Below are 6,950 nucleotides of genomic sequence, written 5' to 3' on the forward strand. Positions count from 1 at the left end.
TGAAAACTGAATGAATGCTGAATGGCGGAATGAAAAAAAAAAGAGCTACACTCTCTGGACTAAACTTAGATAAAGTAACTACAAAAATCTGATTAGAGGGCCCAGTTCCAAAGCCAGTTTATCTATTACTTTCTTTTAGTTTAAATTTTTAGAGCGAAGTCTTCAATGGTATACTCCCGTCGTCATCATAATCACCCAGTTGTTACGCAAGTAAAAGTACGTTCCGTCCCTAAAGCGAACAGCGTGCATTTTTTTTTTTTTTTTGTAAAAGCTTAAGTATAAGAAGGAACCGAACGCGAAAACAATTCTCCGAAGATCTATTGAAGAATCTTTAAAAAAGCGTGAGCATCTCGTTCCTTTCCCTCAGAAACTTGAGGCTCGGCACGACGGCCAGCATTTCGGCGTTTCTCGCACGTCCCCCGTACAACGTGCTTAGAGCTTCAACCACCTCAGTGGTCAGGATTTAGCAGCGCCATTGCATGCTTGTCGCTTCTTTTGTTTCCCACCAGTATCGGCGCTTGGTCGCCCTGCATTCCCATTCGTTCCGCTTAGCCGATTGCACCGGCTGCCCACTCAATTTTAAGCGCGTGCAAGCGGTCGCGGGAGTCACAAGACCAGTCGAGGTAGCGGTAGGGGGCGCTCCGCGCTTCTACTTGTCGGCGATCATCATCCTCATCATCATCATAGGCAACCCTACCGACACGCTACCTCCACTCTCGTTCTCCGCTCCTTTATCCCTTGATATGGTGACAGAGACCTGAAGCTGTACAGGGCACCGTGCAATTCTTTCCGACATGCCCTCGGGACAATAAAAGAAGATTGAACATTCCGCCTGTAGAGCGTACTTTTCTGTAAAGAATGTAAGTAAAAGTGAGGAATTGACGTATAAAAAATTAAAGCCGTTCCACTAAATGTGAAAGCTGTCTGAAGTGCAGAGCAGGGATTCGCCATAATGGGCTGTAGCGCCGTTAACAGCCCTTTGCTACCACCCAATGCAATTCAAATTTCCCGCCTTCGCAGTGCTGGTGCGCCCCCTTGCCTGAAACTGCGCCAGCGGTAGTTCTGTTCTTTTTGTGCTTGATTTTCCTCCCGCACGTTCCGGCGTTGCACTGGCACTTTTTTTCGCTTACTATCGTAAAAACTACCCAACGGGCGTTCCTAACTAAACGAACGCGGTGTTGCCGCTTAATTACGTAAATTTTGTCTCAAATGTACGGACAGTTTCCTTTGCGCTAAACAACCGGGAGATGTATGTCAAGCGTTAGCGGTTCACGAGTTTCGAACACTTAAGGCTATATAAACCGCTTGGCCTTCGAAGCCTCTGGGTTACGCCGCTACGACAGCCGCTACGACGGAACGCCGTGAGGCTCTACTGGGGTCCAGCGAGCGAACTACGACGAGAAGGCGAGCCTATAAAGGGCTCTGCACTTAAAACGTGTTCCTGCCCTTTTTAGAGGTTGGTTTTCTGTAAGGACTGCGGGTGTAAGTGAGGAACCGATAATAAATGAACCAAATTGTCTGCCGCCTGTAGAACGTGCTTTTCTCTAATGACTGTAGGTACTGGGTAAGTGAGGAACAGAATACCACAGCTAGCAAATCGTTCCTGCGGCCTCTAAAGCGTGCTTTTCTGTACGGATTGTGAGTATCAGCAAGAAGCCAAACACAAAATCAGCCCCATTGCACAAGCCGTCTATACAGCGTGCTTTTCTGGAAGAATTGTAAGTACAAGTGAGAAACCGACGTCCCAAACGATGGAGGAGAGGGAAAACAGGCGATTTCTACTAAGCGCAGCCTCCTTAAGAAACAAGAAAAAAAACGGGTTCATTGCGCCACGCGTTAGTTTTCAGCCAGATGTCATCCAGCTATTGCAACGCTATATTTAAATAGCCCTCCCCCATAGTGCATGCGCAGATTCTAACCAGATATAAATAAGATGCAAGCGAACGCCTTGGTCTTGTAGCAGGGGTCTTAATCTTTTATAACTAGTGGACTACGGAAAGCGATAGACCACCTTCCCCCCAAAAAAAGAAAAAAAAAAGAACCCACCCGATAAGAGGTTCGCAACATCAATGTTTCGCCGAGTGAGAGAGAGAAAGTGGGGTGGATGCGCCTCTCATTTTGAGGTGAATCCTACGATGTGCGCATGACTACCCCTGAAGTAACTACGCTGGCAGCAACGAATACCTCGGCGGCTGGTATAAATCTATTCAGCGTTTGCAAGCAATGTGGGGCCGCTGTAGGCCTCAGCGACCAAAACTGTAGCAATTTGGCGTCAGAAAGTTCACATTCTAGCCGCTGTCGTAATGGTGGCGGCAGCTGTTTCCAACACACTGAATGCCTACACTTTTGCAGCCATCGCTATGGTGACATCTCCATGACAACGCGCTATGAAATAGGTCGAATACCTGTCTTATGGAGGCCGGGTAGTAGTTGTAGCACCTGGCACCCAGGTGCCCGGGTCCCGCATGCACGATGAAGCGGAATGTGGCTAGCGTCAGCGAAACACAAAGCCGCCCCTTAAGTAGTTGGTAGAGTTCCGAGGCGCCCGCGCTCCATTTGAGGCTCTGGGACTGCGCGCATGCGCAAAAGAAATTGTGCAGGTAAGCAGGGTAGCCCGTGAATCAACTGGCACAGCTCACAAAAGCCCACCAATACATATTTAAGTGGGGCTGTGGTGACAGTTGGGCAAGTTGGTATTGTGAAGATCAGAGCAACAAAACTGGACGGGAAAATACGAGTACGCGGGACGAGCAGTCGTCTCTTTGTGCATGTACTGGATAAGAAGAAAAGAAGTGCGCTCCGCTTGTGTCTTACTTACCTTGCTAGTTAAATATTCATGTGATTGTTTTCACACCTGAGGCTGTACATTGCTGCTCCACTATTCGGGCAGGCTCATAGGTCACGAATCTTAAATGAACACCAGATCACTTTAACTATTTTACTCGGCCATAACTTAGTAATTTTTAGAGGAGTGCGCCATATAACAGGTTCCGCAGTAAGGCGGGAAACGATTACCAGTTTAAAACGGATATTACTACGGTATTATTGAGTACCACGAAAGCAAAAAAAGAGGAGAAAAATGACCAGCGCTAATATGGAAACCATTCTACGTGTCCCTTCAGAAAGAAAATCCAGCATCCAGCAGCCAAGAACGCTAAAGATTGTATAGGAAAACTAGTTGTTTGTTTTTGTGTGTGGAAGTAAGAATATTTTCATTGGCATTTTTGAAGTACGGATACAGTAAAAAATATGTGACCTGTGCAGGACCCGAACCTGCAACCTTCAAATTACGCGTCTGACATTTCATCGGTTCAGCTACCTAAGAAGCTGTAATCTCTATCTGTTTCTGGTGCATCTATGTGAGCGTAAGTGTATCCTATGCTTGGCGGTGGTAGCCAGTTCCGCTTGGACAACTCAGGGTTACAAGGACTTTCCTTTTAACCTACTGGCCGTGACTCGAGCGTCTACGAACAGACACGAGCAGTCGACTAGGGGGTAACCCTCTTACGCTACCTGTGGCAGCAAGACCACCCGAACTGAGCTTCTCACTACGCGTGCACATAATCAGATTTGGAAGTGAGGGGCTCATCAAATGAACGCAGACAAAGAAACCAGCAGCCAAGAATGCAGACGAGGGCATAGGAGAAATACAGCAAACCCTCGCTATACCGAAGTATTGCGGACAGGAAAGCGACTTCGTTATAAGCGGTACTTGTTTAAAAGCAGATATAATTGGCTCTTCATGCACTGCAGTGGGGTACCACGAAAAACTTCGAGTAAAGCAGTAATTCCAATGAAGCGATTTTATTAAAACGAGTGTCTACTGTAGTTTATAATTTTTTCGTGAGTGAACGGGGATTTTTCTTGTTTACAAGTTTGGTAGACAGAAAATTGAGAAAATATTTCTTAAAGGGACCCAGAAAAGCCTTCTGTAAAAGTTACAAAAGGCCTGTATTGTCACGTAGCACCAATATAGCGATGCAATGCCGTTGGAATTATTGATCTACATTCAGTATTAGCTGCGCCAGAAGCAATTAAATGCACCTCTCCCCACTTGCCGATCGACTCCTCCTCCCTCTCTGCCTCCTTCAAAGCAGCTAGCTACATTCCTCCGCCTAGGCTCGCGTCAATCACTGCGGACCCGCCTTTGCCGCCTTTGCCTCGGGATCGCGCAGGAAGGAGGAAGAGCAGGCGGAAGCCAATGACAGTGACGCCGCCGGCGGCCGACCTTGCCGGCGATTGGGCGAATCAGGGGGCGCCTTCGCCGTTGCGTCAGCAGCGATCGCCGTTGCGTCACCCGCGGTCGTCGTTGCGTCAGCCGCGGTCGGCTCGCTGCGGCGTCGCGCTCATCGGCTGAGAAAGGCGATCTTCAAAAATTGTTTACAAATTATCTGTACAACGTATGGGGCTCACACTTGGCTCAAAAATCCCCCGTTATGTGTTCTACCACCTGAATGCATTTGATTGCCACATTCACAAAGCTTTTCGGGGTCCCTTTAAGTCTGCTTACGTGGTTTCATTGCGAGAGTTTTTTGGTAATGGGAGTTGATGGATCGCCCGTGAACATCTGACGGTAGCTGTCTGTCATCTTCCATCGAAAATCCCCCTGAGCGGGTATATAGACAATGATACGTGGGGGGGGGGGGGGGGTACGTGAGCCTCTGGCGGCAGTTGTCATCCTGATGGGCTATTATCCCCATAAGTGGGTACGTCACCATTCTGAGGAACATTAGGAACTTCGTATAGAGGACCAACGAATCTGCAGTTTGGTAGCTTGGTAGCTTCGCGAAACCAGCATGACAAAAAAGCGATTTAGCAATCAAGTATCGCCTAGAGAAGCCATAACCCATTTGCATTCAAAGCACGTAAGCAGACCTAAAGTACCTTGAAAATCATGGTGCGTGTGGTGTAAGTGCAAAACAGTGGTTTTAAGAGCACTGTTACTGTTCAGCGCGCGGTTATTCTGTTCGCGCATGCTGCAAGCTTCGCGTAGTGCATTTGTGCCTTGCGGAAAGCCCGCCTTCCTTGAAAGAACGTTTTGACACAGGCCCTGCAAGCGATGACTCGAACCGCGGCAGTTGCAAAACACTAAACAAAGTTCTCCGTGTTGATACGTGCCCCGGTGAAGCAGTCGCCACAGCCGAGATATCCTTTCCCCCTCTCTCAGACTCAACGAGCGCCACTACTGCAGGTACTCACGAACTCGGGAAAGAGTGTGTGTGTGTGTATGTACTATTTTCGGGCCGTGTGCACAGAAGCACTGGGAAAGCCCCTCTTCTGTGTATAAAACACGACTTCTGTGTATAAAACCCGCCTTCTCGGTGGATAGATTTATTAGAGCCCCGCTCTAACCGCGCCCGGAAGGGTTTTGTTTCTGTATCATCGCAGCTCACATCTCACCATGCAGTAAACCAGTTAAAGTTTGCCTTCGGCTTCTTGTCGTCATAACCAAGGCAGAAACCTTTGCTGGCCACTCGACCACAACGCTACCACGCATGACGGAGGCGACGGAGCCCGGTTCGAGGACTCATTCCCGAATGTGACAGCACTGACTTCCAAAGTGGCTCCGTGGGTTCAAATCCCTGTCCTGCTATGGTGGTTTTCTCTTTTTAACTACCGTATTTACTCGATTGTAAGGTGACCACGACTGTAAGGCGAGGGATGAGGTAATTGCATCCAGAAAGAAAAAATAAAACCGCGAAAGTGACGCGAAGGGTAACTTTTTGTCGCGTTAAAAAAAGAAAAGAACCACCAAAGTACTCCTGCGCGGTCAGTGGAAGCATAGAAAAGCACATTTATTTTTCGAACACTGTACCTAGACGCCCACCTGTGAGGCTTTGAACTTCGCTCGCGGGATGCCCATCTGTCGAGAAATATCGCTTGTTTTGAGCCGTATCAGTTCAACATCGGCCGCCTTAAGGTGGTTGCGCTGTTTTGTGACGAAACCAGCAACACGCTTCTTTAATTCGACGTGGCGGCCGTAGCGAGGCCCACGGAAACTTTCCAGCCTAGTTCGCACGTGAAAAGGCACTTCCGCTGGAGCCGCAATCTGCGGATAGTCGATACGTTAAGTCTTCTGGCAGCAACTGAATTGCTGATTTCTTCAAACATTAATATAGCCAGCCTCTTAAAACGAGCGTCGTACTGAGCGCAATCCGTTGCCATCGCCAGGGGAACCGAAGATGAGTCGAAGCACTCGAGGGCAACGAAAACCACCGATGTCTCCGCACAGCATGACGCAAGAACACACGCAAAGCGCTGCGCACGCCATCAAACCCGTTTCTACCACTGCAGAAAAAAAAAAATAAACGCAGAGAGCCGGTCTTGGCCTATATTGGATCCAAATGGCTCTGCCACACGTTTCCAACATGGATTGCGAAATGGCCAAAACTGTAGCCGGCGATCAGATTTAGGTGCATCATTGCACTTTTTAGGCAACTTGTATTTCGGTAGTCGATTGTAGTCCAGGCACAAACATGCCGTGGTTTAGTTTCAACTGAGCGAACGAATTGCGATGACCCGCCGGCGGCCAGCCATAAACCGACTGATTCTGTCGCAGGGTCGGCGAGCCCTGCAGTAGCGTAGTCAAGCCATGTCATCTTGTTTTGACGTCATACGAAACGTCATAGAAAATCGGCAAGGAGGATGCAGAGAGAAAGATAGCATTTTCGAACTGATTTTTCTACTGAATAATGCCGCTCAAACGCCGCGAGAGTGGTCGAAACATGTCCCAGAGACTTCAGGCTACAATTTGCGCTAGTAATCCCGCAATGTTTACAAATGACTTCAGTGTCCCTTTGACAGGCACGTGAAATTTTTATTTGTGGCCATCAGCTGCCGACAACGCCAACTTTTTCGCCTTTTCGGATGCATAATGCTTTCGCGTTCAACCAAACGCCCCAGGTGGACTTGAACCCACAACCAGGCACGTTTTAAATGCTTCCAGAGTA

This window comes from Haemaphysalis longicornis, unplaced genomic scaffold (genome assembly GCF_048455015.1).
Source record: "Haemaphysalis longicornis isolate Haplotype H1 unplaced genomic scaffold, Haemaphysalis longicornis Haplotype H1 scaffold_7, whole genome shotgun sequence".
NCBI classification, from domain to species: domain Eukaryota; kingdom Metazoa; phylum Arthropoda; class Arachnida; order Ixodida; family Ixodidae; genus Haemaphysalis; species Haemaphysalis longicornis.